Source organism: Colobus angolensis, unplaced genomic scaffold, assembly GCF_000951035.1.
Source record: "Colobus angolensis palliatus isolate OR3802 unplaced genomic scaffold, Cang.pa_1.0 Scaffold34, whole genome shotgun sequence".
Taxonomy (NCBI): domain Eukaryota; kingdom Metazoa; phylum Chordata; class Mammalia; order Primates; family Cercopithecidae; genus Colobus; species Colobus angolensis.
Window position 1 is genome coordinate 85,040 of NW_012116710.1, and position 22,205 is coordinate 107,244.

Here is a 22,205-nt window from a genome sequence, read left to right on the forward strand (position 1 = left end):
GAAAAGATGACGGGGAGCGCTGGGCCTGGAGGCTGGCAAGATGCTTGCTGAAGAAGGAGACACTGAAGCTGCAATCTAAGCACCAATCCCTCCAACCGACCAACTCTGTCGCACTCCAGTGGCTTCACACATGTTGTTCCTTCTGCCTGGACCCTCCCCACCCCTGCCCACCTCTCCTCCCCATTCTTAAGGCAACTTCCTGAGACCTGACCATCGTCCCAGCCACCCACCTCCACCCCTGCCATAATTCTCTCCCCGAACACTGCTCTTTCCCATCACAGGACATATTGCAGTCTCTTAGTAAACATCTATTGGTGTTTGCTTCTTAACATTACCCCCAGAACTTGGGAACCAATTTCATTCCCCACTGCAGCCCAGCACAATGCCAGGCATGTGGTCATGCTCAAAAAGCACTTATTGGTACACAGTGTTCGCAGCAACACCATTCACAATGTGTCCGTCGACGGATGGATGGGTCAACCAGATGCAGTCTAGGCACACAGTGGGGCACAACTCAGTCTTCAAAAGGAAGAGAATGCTGAGTGCTATCACATGGATGGACCTTGGGGACAGTATGCTAAGTGAAACAAGCCAGTTACAACATGACAAATCCTGTAAGAATCCACTTATATGAGGTACCCAGAGGAGCCAGATTCATAGACAGGGACTAGGGAAGGAGAGAATGAGGAGTTATTGTTTATTGTACAGTTTCAGTTTTGCAGGTTGAAAAGAGTTCCGGAGACAGACAGTGGTGATGGCTGCACAGCAATGTGATGGATTTAATGCCACTGAACTGTACGTCGTAAAATGGTTAAGATGATACATTTTCTGCTATGTGTTTTCTATCACAATTAAAATAATTTTTTAAAGGGGGGAAGTGTTTAACAAATGAGTAAATGAGGAAGTGAAGATGGAAGGAAGGAAGGAAACAGGGAGGGAGAAGGAAGGTGGTGGGAGTAAGGGAGGAGAGGAGGAGACTGCAGGCGGAACGAAGGGAGAAAGACCACCGCTACCACTACTTAGTAAGCACCGACTTTGTGGCAGGTACTGCGCTGAAGGCTTCATATTGATCATCTCACTGAATGTACCAGCAAAGATCCACAGGCAAGAGTTCATCTAAAGTTTCAGGACCCATGAAAGAATTCCAGTCCCGCCTGACCTTGCCCTTTCTCACCTCATAGGCAAGTCGCACCCAGAGGGGAGTGAGGGGGCTGGAATATGCTACTTCTCCTCCAGGGGCACTCCTCTGGGTCTTTAACAATATGGGACATTTGCAAAGCTCTCCCCATGTTTTTCATCTCATCTGATCCTCCCGAGGAGGAATCACTACTCGCAGCTGACAGAGAAGGAAACTGAGGGCAGCAGAAAGCAAGCGTAGGCTTGTTCCTGAGGCTCACGCGAGTGACTGAGGCTCATGTGATAAATGGGAGTGGCTTGGCAAAGGCAGACGCCAGGAAGGCATCCTTCCGTGGACTGGGAGGACGGTGTACAGGAGTGGGGGTGATGGCGCTCTGTGCATGCAGGCACTGCTGGGCCTCATTCCCACAGTCCCCCTACACCCGAAACTCCCCAGGATGCTTAGAAACACAGGCCCTGTTAGCCAAACACCTAGGAGGCTGACAATGGCTTGCCTGTTGGCCAGATGTTCCAACATCATTTAAGCATTAGCTTAAATCCCAAGCCAAAATAATTCTGTTAATTAAAAAAAGAAAGAACTCGTCCGTATCTCAGAACTCCCGCAGCAGGCTGGTTTCTGCCTCTAACAGGGCACTTCATCTGTCTTATATTTTGATTTCTTTTGGTTTCTTCTGCACTGATCTGTCTCCCCCACTAGATGTTGGGTGTCCTAGAAAAAGAGACAGCATTTTATTTGTATCCCCAGTTCCTAGGTAAGATGGGCAGGGCACAAGCCAGGGCCACAGAAAGTCCTGGATAAACATTTGCAGAATGAATGTGCATTTTGCTGTGAACACATCATGAACATGACACAGAGCCCTATTCCCTTGAGGGAAGACACAGCTGGATGGTCCCAGAAGGACCCAGCACGGGGAGTCCTCAAGGTAGGGCAGCTCGGGGCAAGGCTGGTCCACTGTGGGGAAAAGCTGGGGCTCTGGCTACCCTCAGGCAATGAGGATGCAGCTTTGTGCCACATTCCTGGCACTTCCAGCACCACGCCTGGTACAGGAAATATTTGTGGAGTTGAGCCTGTGCCAGGTCTACATTCTTTCTGTTCTAGACCCAGTGAACAGAAATCAACACTTCACCAGCATGTCCCAAATCAGGTGTGGTCCTTGGGATGCTTCTACATGTTTAGAGAGAAAAGGGGCTCCGTTATCAGCAAAGGTGATTTCCCACCTCTTGAGGGATTAAAGTGCATAGACACGTATCAGATTGGCAGGGGTTGAGCACCAAATCTTCTGTTTCCTAGAAGGTAGCTTGGGATTCTTTTTTTGTTTGTTTTATACAGAGTCTCACTCTGTCACCCAGGCTGGAGTGCAATGGCGCAGTCTTGGCTCACTGCAAACTCCACCTCCTGGGTTCAAGCGATTCTCCCATCTCAGCCTTCGGAGTAGCTGGGACTACAGGCACATGCCACCACGCCCGGCTAATTTTTGTATTTTTAGTAGAGATGGGGTTTCACTGTGTTGGCCAGGCTGGTCTCAAACTCCAGACCTCATAATCCACCCTCCTCGGCCTCCCAAAGTGCTGGGATTAGAGGCGTGAACCACCACACCTGGCCTATCTTGGGATTCTTAATTCCTCCACATGTTCATTTCTCTTCTGTAACACAGGGTGATGATGGCATCTGTCACACAAGGCTATGATGAGATGGTGTGAAAATGCATATGAAAAGCCTCATGGGGTACCTACCATGTAGGAAGCCCTTCATAAATGGCAGTTATACTAATGATCATAAAAAATAAATGCTACTGTTATTAGTGTATGTTGTGACTCTCCAAAAGGAGCACAGATTAGACAGTGTTCCTCAGATTTATTTGACCACAGATTTTACCCACGAGTAATCGTCCATATGACTCCTGTGTTAGTCCATTATTGCACTGCTATAAAGAAATGCCTGAGGTTGGGTAATACGTAAGAAAAGAGGTTTAATTCGCTCATGATTCTGCAGGCTATACAGGAAGCATGGTGGCACCTGCTTCTGGGGAGGCCTCAGGAGGCTTCCAATCATAGTGGAAAGCAAAGTAGGAGCAGGTGCATCACATTGTAAAAGCAGAAGCAAGTGGGGGGCAGGGAGGAGCCACATACTTTTAAACAACTGTATCTCTCAAGAACTCACTCACTCATCACCAAGGAGATAGGCTAAGCCATTCATGAAGGATTCCTCCCCCTCATCTCAACCCAAACTCTTCCCACCAGGCCCTATGCCAACAGTGGGGATCACATTTCAACATGAGATTTGGGCAGGGACAAATACCCAAACTATATCAACTCCATTTAAAAGACATAAACATAAGTCAATAGCAGTGAGATTATCAGGAGAGCTGGCCTGAGAGGTCCTCATTTGCAATGGCCTTGCTGCTAATGCCTTGATTTTCCTCTTTTTTTTTTATCCTGAGGTTCTTTACCTGAAGTTCAGAGACTGACTCTAGGGAAGTGTATGCAACTAAAACTTCAGGGAAAATCGTGTGTTCAAGGGCACACATTCACTCACCAACTACTGGGCACCAGCTATGTGCCAGACACTCTACTGGGTGATGTGGACACAAAAGGAAGCAAAGTCAGGTCCCTCCTGTTACGGAGTCTCCATTCTGGTGAGAGAGACAGGTACTAACCACATAATCCTATAAGAAATTTACAACTTCAGTTGAAATAGGGATGAAGAGGTTCACGGTACAATTAGAACATATGTAAAGGAGGCATTAACTAGGTCAGAGGGAGCAGCAAGTTCAAGGCCCTTTGGAGGGAGGAAGCACGGTGAGTACAAGAAGCAGTGAGGAGGCCAGTCCTGGGGGAGGCAGGAGAGATGGTGCAGCCCCTCAGAGGCCATGCCACAGAGTCTGACCTGTGTGCCTTTCTAGGAAGGGGGTCTATGGCTTTCATGTATACTCAAAGGTCTGCATGATCTTACTACAGTTGAAAGGAGCTCCACTGTCAGGGGCCCAGGTCCCTGGCTTCATTTGAAGACAGTCAGACCGGCCACTGGGTGCTGAGGATAGCATCTGTGGCTTTTGTCTGTCCAATATTTACTCTCTTTTCTGGCATCAACACTTGTGTGTTTCTTTAAGGGAAATCACCCCCTCCCATTCTTACTCCTTGTAGCTTCTGTGGAATTAACTTTAACTTCTACTCTAGGGAAGACCATGCAACCCTGGTCTGGCCTAGAGGAGAAGGGCATCTCCTGGCAATATACACAGACCCTGAGATGGACACACGACCAAGCAGGACCAGGAAGCATCTGCCCCAGGACTTCTGCAGAACTACTAGCAGCTGCTTTCCTTCTGTGGGTTGATAAGCCTGAAGAAGGTAAGCCTGGGGCTGGGCATAGTGGCTCACACCTGTAATCCCAGCACTTTGGGAGGCCGAGGTAGGCAGATTGCTTGAGCCCAGGAGTTCGAGATCAGCCTGGACAACATGGTGAAACCCTGTCTCTACTAAACATGCAAAAACAAGCAGGGTGTGATGGCGCACGCCTGTAGTCTCAGGTACTAGGGAGGATGAGGTGGGAGAATCACTTGAGCCTGGGAGGCAGAAGTTACAATGAGATGAGATCATGCCACTGCACTCTAGCCTGGGCAACAGAGCTAGACCCTGTCTCAAAAAAATTAAAAATAAAAAAAAAGAAGGTAAACCTGGGGCAGCTGGCAGTCACCTTGAGATATCAAAGACTGAGGCTATCTGTCACAGAAGGCATCACTGAGGAAAGTGGCACTGAAAAATGGAGAGAGACAGACCCCTGATGGTACCGTGTGAACCTCTAGACCTAAGCCTTCCTATAATCACGACTGTCCCTGGATTTTCCAATCACATGAGCCAATAAATGCCCAATTCCAGCCAGTTTGAGTTGTGTTTTTGACACTTGCAACCAACGGTTTTTACTGATAGATCTCTCCAGTTACAGTTTAAAAAACTGAGATCCAGAGAGGAATTAATCATCCAACTTCACAAAGCCAGACAGCAGCACACAGCACCTGGGCCTGCAGACTCCCAGGCCAGTGCTCCTGCAGCAGGCCGACAGCATGACGGATGCTCCCAATGCCTCCCATGGCCTGGACCCCTCCCTTTTCCTTCCTCCTCCTCCCAGGCCCTAGGGAGAAGCAGCTGTGCCCCTCTTCTAACCTCAAGGCCCCAGAAAGAAAAACAAATAGGGCAGGATCTTCGTTCCACCCCAGACCCGGAGATGTCTCTGGGTACTAATTTCCTTCTGTGGCCGGGACGTGGGCAGCTCAGCTAACCCTCAGGCCACAGCTGCAACGGTTGCCCAAACCAACTTCACCTCCCTTGCTGCACTGACAGTCCTCTGAGGCCCTGCCCATCTTACCTGACCCCTTCCTCCCCCAAGTCCCCCGTTCAGTTAATACAAGCCTCTGTCCTTCTGAGTTTCCAATCGAACAAGATCCATCCACCAAGTAACTTCAGGACACCATACACCAAGGCTTCAGGACACCATCTCTTCTTGATGCACACAGTCCCAGCTGCCTGGGTCACTCCTCTGGGGGTTGGGAGGAGGATTGACTCCTGCCAGTGTATCCCCTTCCTACTCTCTTGTGTAATTTCTAGTTGTTTCAAGTATGTTAGGTAGAGATGTGCACCTGGATGAGATGCGCAGGTACCACCGAGGCTACCAGTCTAGGTTGTGGAATCAGGCATACCTGAGTTTGAAGCCTGGCTCTGCCTCTTCCTAGAAAAGCAACCTTGGGCAAGTTATTTATCCTTGCTAAGTCTCCATTTTTTTCATCTGGAAAGTAGAGGTAATAATAGGCATCAAAGGGTTTAACTTAGTTCTTGGCACTTAGTAAGCACCTGGCAAATGTTATTGATGCTGCTGATGTTGAAAATGTCATCAGATGCCATCACCAATGGATGCCTGGTGGTTACAGCCACATGATAAAATAGAGTAAGGTCACAACAAGAAGTCGACTATTTAGTTCTCATTCCTGCACCTGCTCTTCACTCTCCTGAAGGTTTTGCCTTCTCATCTGTACAATGGGTATAACAGCTCTTCCAGGCCTCTCTCACAAGGAGACTGAGAGAATCAACTGAGGGCATAATACCTAACAATGTCATCTCCACAGAGTGTTACAGTTTGCAACACACTTACAAAGCACCATGTTGGCCTTCGTAAGACCTGACTGTGAAGATGTGGAGGTCAAGCGACTAGCCCAGGGCCACACAGCTACCGAGTAGCAGAATCAAGGCTTGCACACCCACTTTGGGCTGTCCTGTTCAGTGCTGTGTCCCTGAGGTCCAGCACAGGGCCAGGTACCCGGTAAATACTCGAGTTCTCTTTCTCTACAGAGCCACACTGCCTCCCAGGCTGCAGCGTGCTAGGCTAACACTTCTGGGGCATCCCCATTGCACTCAGCACAGTGCAGGGACACATGAAGTGTTAGAAGGAAGTCCTGAATTGAACAGCACTCCAAGACATTCAGGAGAAAGGGAGGGACAGAATGACTTCTACCACCTTTCACAGCTGCCAAGTAGAGGTGTGGCCTGGGGAGGACACACTGTCAGTCACCTAGGCAGTGCAGGGAACAAGATTGAGGAGGGGACACCCAAGGCTCAGGAAGGACAAGTGGCCATTGCTAGGGAACTTTTAATATGAGGACTGCTGCCCTCAAGTCAGGCTGTTTGGTTCCCATCCACAGAAAGACACCGAGAGTTAATAAGAGTTACAGCAGGGTGAGCGGGAAGCCACAGGAAGTGAGGTTGGGAGGAAGTTATTCTCAGCCTGTGTATTCCCCTTACCCCCTCCTCTCCCACTACTTTTCTTTTGGCTGCAGAAGCAGGCGACCGCATCGTGTACCCTCAACTACCAAGATGAACTCAGGGAGCAGGGTGGGGAGGGCAGGCCCAGAGGCTGACTTCAAGTCTGGTCCAGTTCCTGCAGGCAAGTTTCACCAAAGGAACCAGAGTAGAAGGCGTGGGCCAAAGCTGTACCCTGCAATCACACGAGAAACCCAAACACAAGCATCCTCTCTAAGTCCTACGTGTTCTTCAAACCCTCACTCAGACCTCATCTCCTCTGTGAATCTGTCCCCTGGCCAGGGCAATTCCCAGAGAGCTTTACCCTGTCTGAATGCAGCCCCAAGAGCAGATCCCAGTTCCCATCGTAGATCCTGAGTTGCATACGGCATCAGGAGGCACCTGCCAGCACCTCCTGCAAATGCCAGCGAGTCTCTCCTCAGCGTCCCAAGTACAATGTCCACCGGCTTTGCTAAGTCATCTCTCAGCAACGAAAGCTCATGATCTCACAAGAAAGTCCAGCCCGCTGGACAGCAGAAACTGTGTTCAGACAACAGATGTCTGGAGACACAGAGGCAACCGGGGGCAGTAGCAAAAAAAGCACATGTGATTTGGAAGCAGGAAACCTGGCTTGCAACTCCAGTTCTGTGAAGCCTCAAGCAAAATCACTTCTTTAAATTTCAGTTTCCTCCTTTGTAAAATAAGAAGCATAATATACCTACACTTCTCAGGGCTGCTGAGAGAATCGAATGAAATTATGTGTGAAATGCACCGGCAAGTGTCACGTGCTGCATAGGTAGGTGGCATTATTCAAAGACTCAAGAAGGTAAACTTGAGACCCCAATAAATTCCCAACATAGGCCATTTCTTTGGTTTAAGGCATTGAAGGGCCAGCCAAATGGGAAGATAATGGTAATCGTTTTCTCTTGCTGGTGAAACAAATTTCTACAAACTTAGCTACTTAACACAACACAAGTTTATTATCTCACCGTTCCGTGGCTCAGAAGTCCAGGCTGACTCAGGGTTTTTTTTGCTTAGAGTCTTATCAGGCTGAGCTCTTATTGGAAGATTCTAGGGAAAATCTGCTTCTTCATGAATGGTGGCTGTGGCAGAATCAAACTCCTTGCAATTGTAGGACTGAGGTTTCCTGGCTAGCTGCCAGCAGGGGGTGTCCTCTGCTCCTCAGGCCTCTCCAGTCTCTGTGCCTGGGACAAACATCTGAGAGCCAGGGAGGGTACAATGCATAACCTTCTGATTTTCCCTTCTGGTGCCCCCACTCTTCTGGCTCCAGCCAGAGAAAGTTTTCTGTTTTGAAGGGCTCACATGATTAGACTGGGCCCACCAGATAATCCAGGATAATCTCCATCTTTTAAAATTGTTACAGGTTGCCCAGGCATGGTGACTCATGTCTATAACCCCAGCACTTTGGGAGGCCGAGGTGGGCAGATCACAAGGTCAGGAGATCGAGACCATCCCGGCTAACATGGTGAAATCCTGTCTATACTAAAAATACAAAAAAAAAAAAAAAAGAACCGGGCGTGGTGGTGGGTGCCTGCAGTCCCAGCTACTGGGGAGGCTGAGGCAGGAGAATGGCGTGAACCTGGGAGGCGGAGCTTGCAGTGAGTGGAGATTGTGCCACTGCACTCCAACCTGGGCAACAGAGCGAGACTCTGTCTCAAAAAAAAAAAAAAAAAAAAATTGTTATAGGTTGAACTGTAACCCTCCAAAGAGGTAGACTGGAATCCTCATCCCAATAACTCAAAATGTGACCTTTATTTTAAAAAGGGTCTTACATGGGCCGGGGGTGGTGGCTCACACCTGTAATCCCAGTGCTTTGGGAGGCCAAGGCAGGTGGATCACTTGAGGCCAGGAGTTCAAGACCAGCCTGGCCAACATTGTGAAATCCCATCTCTACTAAAAATAGAAAAAGTTAGCTGGGTATGGTGGCATGTGTCTCTAGTGCCATCTACTCAGGAGGCTGAGGCACAAGAATCACTTGAACCCAGGAGGCAGAGGTTGCAGTGAGCCACGGTTGTGCCACTGTACTCTAGCCTGGGTGACAGAGCAAGACTCTGTCTCAAAAAACACAAGCAAAAAAGCATCTACTAATTTGGGGGCATAAATTAATTAAATAAAATAAAAAATAAAAAGGGTCTTATAGAGGTCATCGAGTTAAAATGAGGTCATTAGGGCATGTCCTGATCCAATATGACTGATATCCTTGTAAAAAGGTGAAATTTGGACAGAGACACAGAGGGAAGGTGACGGGGAGACACACAGTGGGGAAACAGCCATGGAACCAAAGCAAGGCATCTACAAGCCAAGGAACACCAGAAGCCAGAAAAGGCCAGGAAGGATTCTGCCCCAGAGCCAACAGGGAGAGCGAGGCCTTCCTGATACAGTGATTTCAGACGTCCACCCTCCAAAACCATGAGACCATACATTTCTGTGGGTATTAAGCCATCCAGTTTTTGATGCTGTGTTACAGCACTCCTGGGACACTAATACAAATATTTATTTTTTAATTTTTAAAATTTTCATTTATTTGTTTGTTTTATAGAGACAAGGTCTTGCTCTATCACCCATGCTGGAGTACAGTGGCACAGTCACAGCTCACTGCAGTCTTGAACTCTAGGGCTCAAGTGATCCTCCTGCCTCAGCCTCCCAAGTAGCTGGGACTACAACCATGTGCCACCACGCATGGTTAATTTTTAAAAATATTTTTATAGAGATGGAGGTCTCACTGTGTTGCCCAGGCTGGTCTTGAACTCCTGGACTCAAATGATCCTCCCACCTCAGCCTCCCAAAGTGCTGGAAGTACAGGCGAGAGCCACCATGCCCAGCCCAAATACTTCAATTATATCTGCAAAGTCTTTTTTGTTGTGTGAAATAACATTCACAGGTTCACTGGGGAAACATTCTTCTGTCTCCCAAACTTACCCAGTGACTATCAGTCCTCAACACTTTGGCATTATCAGACCCATTGAACAGATGGAAGAGCCATCCACTGGGAATCTGAAAGAGGAGGCCCAGGAAGGGACCAGGAAAATGGCCACGTTGCAAAAACAGCTGATCTGATGCCACATTGTCATAAACAGCAGGCACAGTGCTGGCAGGGAAGAGTGTGCACGGTGCAGCCACGATGCCTGGGTCAAACCCTGCTTCTACCTCTTTGCACCTTACTGAGTCTCACATCTCTCTCCCTTTGTAAGCAGATTATAAATGTATACAATATCTAACTTCACAGAGACGCAAGAATTAAATGAGGTCATGAAAACATGAAATACCTGGCACTTACTTACTAGAGAGCCTGGAATATAGTAGGTATTCAAGAAAACCTAGTCATTATAATTGCATATCTATTATACAGATGTTTAATTATGCATGTATAAAACATTGCACACATACACACGAGTCTGGGAGAATACACAGTACAATATTAACAGTGCTTACTTGGGGTAGATGGCAAAGGCTTTCAATTTTTATATATCTCTAGAATAATTTTATAGCAAGCATGCATTGCTTTTATAATTTAAAACTATTCTTAATTAAGAACACACGGCTCCCTAGGAAACTAGTTGAACATGTCCTTCCACATGGTTGTGTTATATATAGTACTAAAACACAAATTTGCTATCTCACTCACACACATACACACGTACACACTATAATGTTCACCTAAAGACCTTCTCAGTCTTCCTAGCCTTAACCCCCAGCCCCGGCCCCTCAGCCCTGCAGCTGTACCCTGAGACGAAACTCAATCCTCTGCGGCTTGCCTCTTTTGTGGAGCCAGATGTAGCAGCGACTCCAGCCCTTCCCGGTTCTCAGCTTGCAAGCTCCTCGCCTCCTCTTGGAGCTGCGTTCTGAAAGGCTCTTTGTTGCTAGGCAGAATGCTTTTGGGGGCCCTTTGAAAAAAATACTCCCTGCAGACAATTCCATCTGCTCTCAGGAGTCCCCTCTGTAAAGGGGCTTAAGAAAGCAAAGGGCACCAAGCCAGGTGTCCCTGCATTGCCCACACCCTCGACTTCCTCCCATTTCAATCAATCAATTAATATTGGGCAAGGTGAAGCCAGAGGCCATGGCAAGGAAGGAGCATGGTACTGCACGGCACAGTCATGACCTTTAACAAAACCTGCTTCAATGAGTTGGAATGATTTTGTTTCACAGCATAGCATGGGGATTAGACATAGAGACTTTGCCTCAGACTGAATTTGAATCTGAACTGCCACAGTTACTAGCTGTGGGACCTTCAACACCAGGTGTTAAGGTCTTTTGTGGCTCAGTTTCTTCATCTGTCAAACAGAGATTTGACAGATGACCTCAAGGTTTTAATAGGAGGATGGAATCAACTATCCATGTAATCTCTTAGCATCCAAAGGAAACGCTCAGTAAATGGGTGTTGTTAATGTCATTATTATTATTAGAAACGCAGACACACATCCTGCCTTCAAGGTATTTATACCCTAGAATGGGAATTAGGCAGAGCCACTTGGAAGTTCCATGAGGACTTGGCCACATTGTTAAAGGCATTTGGAGGCTAAGGGTCAAACAAATGGTAAAGAACAAAGTAGGTGCTTTACAGGAGAGATGAGAAGACGGAGGTTATCCAATTCAGCCTGGCTCCTTATCCTTGCACTCCTCCTCCCAAAAGCCTCCCTCCCCCAGCTCCAGAACCATCCCATCCAGGTATAAATCAGCTCAGAAGGTATAAATCAGCTTGGACCCCACCCTGTGGCTTCCACAATGTAAACCCCAGTGCAGCAACCAGGATCCCATCTTGTTCCCAAGCCCTGGGCTGGCTGTTATATTAGTCGCCTCCCTAGTGTACCTTGTTCTTCCCATCCTCCCTCCCCAGACTAGGAGTTCAAGACCAGCCTGGCCAACATGTTGAAACCCCATCTCCAAAACTATAAAAAATTAGGGTCTTCCCACATGATTAGGGTCTTCGGTCTTCCCACATGATTCCCAAGGGTCACAGGCCCCAGAGTCCCCTTGGCAGTATTCCATCCACTGACTGGGGCATCTGTGGTTTCACAATCACTACGGACCCCTTTGCCTACCTGGATTCCAACCTCCCATGGGCAGGCTGCGTGCCCTCGGATACCATGCAAGGCGTTTTCCACATTAAGCCTCTCTATCCCCTACCCACCTGACCGAGGCCAGATTCCACCCCCTCGCACTAGCTACCCTGAGCTCCAAGAAGGGGCAGGGAGAATCAGGACTGGAGTGGTCAAAGAGGGGTTTCAGAGGAAGAAGGAGCCATCTGAGAACTGGACTGACTGGGAGAGAGGCATATCAATGGCACCCCTTTGTACGGGGGTGGGAGCACTGCACTGGATAAATGTTGAGAAGTTGTTTTTTCTTTCTTTCTTTCTTTTTTTTTTTTTTTTTTGGAGACAAGGTCTCACTCTGTCATCCAGGCTGGAGTGCAGTGGCAAGACTATAGCTCATGGCAGCCTCAATCTCCCGGGCTCAATCAATCCTCCTGCTTCAGCTCCCCGCCTAGCTGGGACTACAGGTGTGTGCTGCTCAAGTAACACTAATGCCTGACTAATTTTTTTTTTTTTTAAGAGATGAGGTCTTACTATGTTGCTCAGGCTGGTCTCAAACTCCTGGGCATAAGTGATCCTCCCACCTCGGCCTCCCAAAGTGCTATGATTACAGGCATGAGCCACTGTGCCTGATTGAGATGTCTTCATGTACGAGATTAGAGGAAAGAAAGATTACAAACAGACTGTAATGAGCTTTGGATGCCAAGATTGATTGTTCCCCAAATGCTCCCAGGAGGATTTGGTGGAGAGGCCAGGAGTGGGCAGGCACACAGGGTTAGCAAGGATAACCTTGCTAAGTGTTGGGAAAGTTCCACTTTCCAACCAAACGCAGCAACTCAGCATTCTCCAACCGTGTCACCCCTTCAAACCCACAAACTATTATAAATACTTGCTAAAGCCCTTTTTGCTCATGCTACACCACACTAGTTATGCCACTTTAAAGAGCACCACATTGTCTCAAACCTTGTTACCTTTGAACTTGGAGTCTCCTGCGCCTGGAAGGCTTTTCTCTGCCCTCTGCCTTCAAGATCTGACTTAACCTCCAGGGAAGCCTTATCTTTCTCTCCCAAAGAGAATCTGACGTTCTATGTTCTCACAGTACTCTGAGTGTCCCTCTATTACAATATTTATCACGCTGCCTTGTGATTACTTCCTGAGTGGTATAAATCTTTCTTTATTGTTACATTGTCGGCTCCTTAAGAATAGGGGTTCTGTATTATTCATTCTATAACAGCACCTGGGACGCTCAATAAATGCTTGCTGATAGTATTATCAATATCACCTTTTATGAAATGCCTACCACACACTAAGGACTACCCTAAGTACTTGAGAAACAGAAACTTGTTTAATCCTCATGTAACTCACCAGTGAAGTATTACTTAGCCCATCTTGTAGACAGGGAACCTGACCTTCAGAGAACCTCAGCTAACTGTGAGATGAAAGAACGAACCAGCTTGAGCAGGTCAAATCCCGCCCTCCCCAAACCCTGCCATGTACGTCTGACCCCAGGAGTAATCATGCTGTGTCCTTAGGCAGTCCAGGGTAAATGTTTATTTCCAGTTATTGAAATCTACTCAGTTTGAGTCCACCAATCGATAAGCTGCTCTTGAATAAACATCAGGGGCATCTGCTGTTCTACAGAGGAACAGCTTGTCATTTCGCAGCACCAAAGCAAGGTTAATTAGCCCTTTCTATAGCCAGTGGGCACTGAAGTCTCCCCACATTCTTACTTTTCCTTCAGCAAAAAGTTTTCTGTTTTTTGTGTTTTTATTTTTTTTTTTAATTATACTTTACATTCTGGGATACATGTGCAGAACGTGCAGCTTTGTTACATAGGTATATACATGCCATGATGGGTTGCTGCACCCATCAACCCATAATCTACATTAGGTATTTCTTCTAATGCTATCCCTCGCCTAGCCCCTCACCCCCCAACAGGCCCTGGTATATGATATTCCCCTCCCTGTGTCCATGTGTTCTCATTATTCAACTCCCTCTTGTGAGTGAGATTTCTTCTAATGCTATCCCTCGCCTAGCCCTTCACCCCCAAACAGGCCCTGGTATATGATATTCCCCTCCCTGTGTCCATGTGTTCTCATTGTTCAACTCCCTCTTATGAGTGAGAACATGCAGTGTTTGGTTTTCTGTTCTTGTGTTAGTTTGCCCTTCAGCAAAAAGTTTTAACGGTGATCTTTCTAAATGCGGCACATATGTACCATGGAATACTATGCAGTCATAAAGAAAGATGAGTTCATGTCCTTTGTAGGGACATGGATGAAGCTGGAAACCATCATTCTGAGCAAACTATCGCAAGAACAGAAAACCAAACACCGCATGTTCTCACTCATAGGTGGGAATTGAACAATGAGAACACATGGACATAAGGAGGGGAACATCATATGCCAGAGCCTGTCGTGGGGTTGGGGGAGTGGGGAGGGACAGCATTAGGAGATATATCTAATGTAAATGATGAGTTAACGGGTGCAGCACACCAACATGGCATATGTATAAATATGTAAGAAACCTGCACATTGTGCACATGTACCCTAGAACTTAAAGTATAATAATAATAATTTTAAAAAAGAAAAAAAAAGTTGTAATGGTGATCTTTCTAAAAGGCAATGTGCCTCCAAGGTGAAGAGTTGCAGAGAGGGGGCACAGTCAGTGGACTAACTGAGGAAGGGGCAGGGTGGGATTTCATCACTGCTGTCCAGTGATTAAGGGCGAGTAGGGAAGAACTGTACCAACCCATGCCCAGATGCTGTGCTGAGTGCTCCACATCCTTTCTGTCTCCACACAGCACCTTTCACCTCTTCAAGGAAGCACAATCTTCGCCAATCTCCTAATCACAAATCCAGCAGTCTTTCCCAGCCCTGGGCCTCTCCCCCTGGGAAGAACAGCTTAAGAAGCCAGCCACTGTCTCTTCCTGGCTGCCCCTCTGTGCACACCGCGAGCCCCCTTGGCTTCTATGAATCTAGAGCCTACTGTGGCTTCATCTGTGTTGCTCCTTGCTGACAGGGCATACTCTGCCTCACTCTCCTGCCCTGCCTCCTTTTTCCCTGCCAACCTCTTCAATCCACCAGGGTCCTACCCTCAGCCTCGATCTCATTTCACCGAACACTCATTCCCCAGGTGTCCCATACAAGGCCATGTACGATGTGACTTATACCCATCAAAGACACTCTCAGAACACCCGCAATTCTTCATATTCCCCCTTGACAGTGACTTCAGAAACAGAAACTAGGTTCACAACAAATCCCCCAAATTCATTTAGCAAACAACCCTCTGCCAGAAGCCTATGGAATCAATAGATTTGGAATGCGACTCTGGTCCTAGACCCTTTCTGTGCCCATCCCAAATTAGAAGGAAGTAGGATGAGGGGGTGAGGGGAGAAAGAATACAAGATAGTGATCATAAAAAGCAAGGGTCTAGCTATACCCTTACCAAATGTGCATTTTTCTATGTGTACATTATACTTCAATAACACAGTTTTTTTTTTAAGAACCCAAATAAAACAAAAGGTTGACAACTGAAACATTCATGACCAAGGTTAATAGCACGGATAATTGAAGCAGGAGAGAGATAACAGAAACACTAGTTCACCTTTCTGTTCCTAATAATACCCAAGGGAAGACTGAGCAAGGAGAACCTTATGAATTAGGAGCAGGTAATCAGTGTGTCCATTTGTCATGTTACACAATTATAGGTCTTCAAACCAACTTTGGCAGAGAGTTGTAGACCTAGAGAGAAGGGCACGAAAGATAATCTAATCCACCTTTTCATTTTCTAGATGAGGAAACCAAGGCTGAGCGAGGAAAAGAGTCCTGTCTCTGCCCAGCAATCATCTGCCACATATGCCTTCTCCACCTTCTTATCCACTGAGAGAATGGACATGAAGAAAGCTGAATGGGGCCACACCAGGGCTAGGAGAGCTCAGATGGACTTTCTGATATTCCCTGGGCTGGAGAAAGCTCAGAGCAGCCTGACATGGCCAGTTGTACAAAGCATATTGCCTCTCTTTGGTGCCGTATCTTTTTCCCTTTGATGTGTGATCACTTCATTCCCTCCTTGATTGCTTTTCAAAAGCAATCTAAATTAATGCGAACCCACAAAGGGCAAGGCTCTCTGTGAATAATTAGTGCATGATAATAAATGCCAATAGGGAAAGATGCAAAGTTGGCCTAAGAACTACTGCTCCCTGCTCCCCTGCCCATTCTCTTCACATTGGGAATTCTCTTTACACTATTGAAAGAATTTGAGGAAACTTGAGAAAGGGTGGTATTCCTAAGCAGACCACTGGGTTCATTAAAGGATGGCAGAAAGAAAAAACAGAAGCTAAAAGAATCAGACCAGTGACTGCTACAGGGTCTCTGTCCTTTTTTTTTTTTTTTTTGTATGTTCCACTGAAGACAAAACACTTGTCTAGATTTCTGACATTCAGAGGAAGACATATCATCACAGTCAAGAAGGAGCCACCACAATTTAGTCCTGTCCACTCAGGATTTTCTCCTACAAACCCTGAGCTCCAGTCAATCTTGTCTCCTTTCTGCTCCTTGGCTAAATCAAATTAAAAAACAAATCCAAAGCCAGAGATAAATTGTGTTCAGACCTTCAGTAAAACTGTCTCGAATATTATGCAGAGAGAACTGGACAAACTGAGGTTCAGGAAATGTTCCAGCTGGTAAGGCAATCCCCTGCTTCTTCTCCATCAAATGGTTTGTCCCGAGTCCCTTCTGGAAGTCAGTTTCTATCTACTGTCATATTTAATGGGTAGAGCCGTATGGGAAGGAGATGAAGTGTCTGTGGAGCCTGAAAACTGGACTCCCCCAATCCCTTTATTTAAGATCATAGATGATTAGATCAATACAAGATTTGGGCAGGGACACACAGCCAAACTGCATCGTCTCCCATGCACCCCACATTCCCTATGCTTCCTGTAATCCAGCGACAGAAAACAGATTTCAGCTCAAGTGCCTTCTAATCCATTTACAATGGCTGCCAGGAGGGCTATATTCAGAATAGTCTGAGAGCATGCCTGGGACCAGTAGGAAATGGGTGAGAAAATCCAGAAGTTTCATGTCCTTCACATCTCTGTCATTCCTGATTGAATCCACCCCTGTCATTTTCACTGTGGCTAAATTAAGGCCTTAGAGGAAGAATTGACACCCTGCATCACAGAGTAAATTGATAAAAAGGACCCAGCTCCCCCTGAATCTCCTATTTTCCTATAATCCAGAGTTTAAGACAGGGGATGGATCTAAGAGTACAGTCATAATACTATAACCATTTCTAAATGCTTACTATGTGCCAGGTACTATCCTAAGTGCTGTTCATGTATACTCGCATTTAATCCTGCCAGAACAGTGAGAAATAATCATCTCCACTTAACAGGTGAAACTGACACACAAGGGTGGTCAAGTAACCCATCCAATATCCCAGGACCAGTAAGTGACAAAGTAGAGACTGACACGTGGCAAGAAAAGAACAGAACTAGGTCTAGAAATATCCTCACACAAGCAGTGGAAGATTCTGGTAATTTCACCAACACATACAAAGTCAATTCGCATTGGAAAAATACCCCATGAAGGCCCAGTGATCTTTTCAGCCCTGGTGATGTCAAAGGCTGCAGAATAAGAAGTGGAAAGTCCTAGTTACCATGACAGGAAGCACCAGTGAGTGATTTAGAAGGCAGGAGATGAGAACAGGTAATTCAGCAGAACTCAGGTAGGACGCTGAGCTCTTGGCATGAACAGATAGGTTTCACCATGATCTCGAGTATGACAGGTTGGCCCCAAAAGGTCCCATTTTTCTCAATAGATTCCCTAGAACTGAAAATGTAGTATAATGGAATATCACCAGCTGGCTCCAATCCCTAGGGCTTGCTGTTTCAGAAAAGAAAGAGGTGCCCATCGATGTATTTATAGGCTTAAAGCTGGCATGCACTGAAGCTACCTGGGGTTACTCGACAAATGTTTTAGTGCACATTTTCTCCATCTTTTTGTTTCATTAGGTTTTAGTCGGCCAGTTATTTGGGGCCTGAATTAGGATTTCACACACATCCAGAGCCAAATGACAAAACAAACAAAGAAGCCCCGTGACGAAAACAGAACTTGGAGTCAGCAGCTCGGTAAGGGTGGCCCCCTGGAAACAACTCCTGTGTGGGATCAAAGGAAAGTCAAGTGGTATATCACATCCCAGGGCTGGGGAGCCCCACTGCCTTGAGCTCAGCCAGTCACCTCTTTGTTCCATGACCTTGGCCTGGAAAGCTCCTCCCTCCCATCCCTGAGCAAAATCCTAGAGTTCCTTCAAGTCCTGGCCCAAATGTCAACTTCTTTGGGAAGTCTTCCCTTACTCCATCCCTACCCCACCTCTTCTTCCTACAAAAGGAAAAAAGAAGTTTCTCCTCTCCCTCCTCCACACTCTGTCCTCAGTTCCCAGCCCATCCCACAAGTCTCTGGAGGCTAGGAGAGCACAGGTGTGGAGTCACCCTCATTCATCACCTTAGAGAGACTGGAACAACATCAGCAGCCCTGGGGAAGCAAACCCAGGCCCAAGCACTATGGTCTCCCGGATTATGATGATTTGCACACAGAAAGCATTGGAAAGAAAAAGCTGAAAAGGAATATGCTGCCCAAATTTCTCTAGCATGAGCAAGTATTGCTTTTATCATTGGAAAAACATAAAATAAACATTTTAATGGACTGCATATTTCTCATGCTAAAGGAGCTAATAGTGTTTCCTATTGTGTGGAAAATAGATCTGACCCCACCCACAGGATGCTGAAGAATCCACAAATTACAGCAGGCATCGACAGTGCCTGGGTACACGGGAAGGAGGAAACTCAGCCTGCCTGCGGCATCAGGGAAGGCTCCACACAGGAGGGGATGAGTGAGAGCTCTCCAGTTAGACCAGGGAAGATGAGGCAGAAGGAAATTCCAGGCAGAAGGAACAGTACATGCAAAGACAGAGTCATGTGAAAGTGCAAGCTAAATAATATGGCTGGAATGCGGGATACGTGGGAGATGTTATCATTTGGATGTATGTCCCCGTCCAAATCTTATTTTGAACTATAATCCACAATGTTGGAGGTGGGGCCTGGTAAGAGGTGATTGGATCATGGGGGCGGATTTCTCATGAATGGTTTAGCACCATCCCCCTTGGTATTGTCCTCATGATAGTGAGTTCTTGTGAGATCTGGTTATTTAAAAGTGTGTAGCATCTCCCCACTCATTTTCTCTCACTCTGTTTTTGCCATGTGATAGGCCTACTCCCACTTCAGGGTCCACCATGATCGTAAGTTTCCTGAGGCCTCCCCAGAAGATGTCGGCACCATGTTTCCTATAAAGCCTGCAGAATCGCAAGCCAATTAAATCTCTTTTCTTTATAAATCATCCAGTCTCAGGTATCCTTTATAGCAATGCAAGAATGACCTAATACTGGAGAGAATCATGGATGTGAGGTATGCAATTAAGGGTTGAATCCACTGGCTTGGGGTCCTCAAACTGCACCTTCCAAAGAAATAACTAGCCCTTGACCAGCCCCCAGGCAATAACCTCTGAGCCCTTGGAATATCATGCCTGATGGAATAGAGTATCTTTGTATCACCGGGGCTTTGGGCCACCCCACATAGTTTATGCTAACAGTGTCATTCATGATAAAGGCCTATTTTTGTTTACCTGGAGTCCCAGCCCATGCTGTATCGGTTTGACTCCAGGGGTGCAGGGGTTGCATAGAGACTGAGTAGCCAAGGTCAATCACATGGGTGACTCATACCTCGGTGACTGATTCCCTTCTCCCAACAAAAACCCTGGACACCAAGGGGCAGTTGGGTTTCCCGGCTATGTTTTGTCACACATCATTGCTGGCAGAGTTCAGTGCTATCCAAGTGACTCCCCTGGGAGAGGACAACTGGAAATTTATGCCTGGTGTCTTTCTGGACTCCGACCTATGCACCTTTTTTCTTGGATGATTTAAATCTGTCTCCTTTTGCTGCAGTGAACCATAACCGTGAGTATAACAGCTTTTCTAATTTTTGTGAGTCCCTCAAGTGAATCATCAAACCTAAGGTAGTTTTGGGATCCCCATCACAGAGAGTCAAACAGGAGCAGGGCAAGAAGAGCTGCTTTTCCTGGAAGGCTAATGAGTCTGAAGTTCGCCCTGGAGGTAATCGTTACAGTAACTCCAGGCTCTAACCTGGAGCTGACATGATAAGGCCAAATGTACACCTCTAAAAGACACTGCCAACTACAGAGGGGAATGGATGGGGGAGCTGAGTGAGCAGAGATGAAGCAGGGAGACCAAGGCCTGGAAAGAGATGGCTGAACCAGTCCAGGTAAGAGCTGATGGGCCCTTGGTAGTGGGCAGTGGCCACAGCAAAGGACTAAACTCAAGAGCCAGAAAACAGATGCAACAAGACTTGCCAGCCAATTAGACTGTGGGGTGAGGAAGACAAGTCAAGGACGACTCCCAGATTTCTGGGCCTGGGCAACTGGAGGCATGATGGAGTCAGTCATTAAGTGAGAAATCCTGAGTGGGGAAGCTGATGTTCAGGGGCTTAAGGGAGGTTCTGATCCCCAAGCCCAGTCTGGTACTTTCACTGTGTTCATTTCTACAATTCAGGAACCATCCAATTGCTCTTTTTTCTCTCCTTGAAGCCATCCCCTTAGCCCTCTGCCCACAGTGATCACTAACTGATCGCTCCTCCTTAAAAGCCACTGAAAAGTGTGCTTGGCCAATCTCCCTGACCTCAATTTCTCTGCTGGCAGAATCACAAGAAAGGCATCAGCACCTTCTGTGAAATGGGGAGCCAGGCAGAGGAGGTGCCCAGGTGGGTGGCAGAGGCCTAAATAAATCACAGCTATGCGAGGAGGTTTCAAACACCAAGTTCTGGTAGGGGGAGGGGGGTCCTGGGCCAGACCCTGGGGAGGTGGGACTAAGATCCCTGTGACGCTGGTGGGGGTTGGGGGCAGGGTTGAATGAAATCATGAGAAACAAAGGCTCTGGGGGCTGCACAGAATGTCTCCCCTCAGTCTGGGGCTAAACTGCACTTTATGCATTTCCAGGTGGTAAGGAGTCCATGTCAGCTGCTGTCATCCACACCACAGACTAGACATTGCAAAGAGTGGCCAGGCCTTTTGAGTGAAGGTGATCCAACCTGTCACTAAGCCTAAGGGCAAATCCTGGCTGTGCTGTGATGGCTACAACAACCCCAAACAGCAGCACAGAGGCTGCAGCCGCCCTCGGAGGCATCACTGGGAAACGCTCATTAGCAGCCTTCCATTGCTCACCCGCCCCATCCCACCTCTGTGCATCCCAGACCATCAGCCAAGTGCGCAGCTGGCTTCCATCCTCAGAGCCTTCCTCCTTCATTTGCCTATTCAACAGTTACAAAGGCCTGAGTTGCAAAGGGGCTTACAACCCATTCTACCCAGAAGAAAGAGAACTGAGACTGAGCAAGACAGAGAATAGGTGGAAGCGGGGATTAAACCAAGCAATCTCTAGATCCCAAATGGAGACCCTGATGTAGCAAGAGCCTCTTCTAAATCCTTTTCCAATAGGATAATGTGGAAAATGGTTGAAAGCACAAGCCAACTGGGGCTGGAATCCAAATGGGCCATTTACTAGCTGTGTGACTGGACAAGTAATTTCATATTGCTGAACCTCAATTTTCTCATCTGTAAAATAGAAAAAAAAAATCTATGTCATAAGGTTGATATACGGATTAGATGAGCTAAGATCTAAAATGTCTTCTATTCAGTAGGTGCTCAATAAATGTTATCTGTTTTTACGACTGGGTCTCTAAGTCTGGAGATCAAGGAGGAAAGTTTCACGTGCTGGATTGTGCAGGTAATACAGTGAGACATGGTTTCTGTACTCACGCTCCTAACACAGCTGGGAACGGCTGAGAGGATCACATAGTCTGAGGCTGTGCAGGGCTGAAAGCCTCCTGAGAGGTCATCTGATCCACTATTTTCATGGGCGAGAAAACAGAGATGTAAAGTGACCTTCTCCCAAAGTCACACAGCAAGACAGTGTCAAAGTCAACACTAGAACCCAGGGCTCCAGGCTTCTATTGTTCTTTCCTCTCCAAAGAAACGTATAAAAACCTAATGACAGGACGCCGCAAGTCAGGACATAAATAAAATTTCAAATAACTTGCCATAGAAAACTCTGTGCCCTGTCCAGATCCCCATTCCCAGGCCATGTACCATCCCTTGGCTGCTTTGAGTG

General features: G+C 47.0%; 1 protein-coding gene and 1 long non-coding RNA gene across 2 annotated transcripts in view; one reads left to right on the forward strand and one right to left on the reverse strand.

Annotated features, from left to right (window-relative positions):
* The window catches only part of LOC105519198 (SLIT-ROBO Rho GTPase-activating protein 3-like), a gene marked incomplete at its 3' end in the record, with an annotated part of 146,402 nt that overhangs the window by 69,723 nt on the left and 54,474 nt on the right, over nucleotides 1-22,205 (reverse strand). The window lies entirely within an intron of this gene.
* On the forward strand, nucleotides 19,803-21,762 carry LOC105519050. The gene is made up of 2 exons (XR_001002916.1): nucleotides 19,803-20,307; nucleotides 21,038-21,762. It is a non-coding gene; the product is annotated as an uncharacterized LOC105519050 (long non-coding RNA).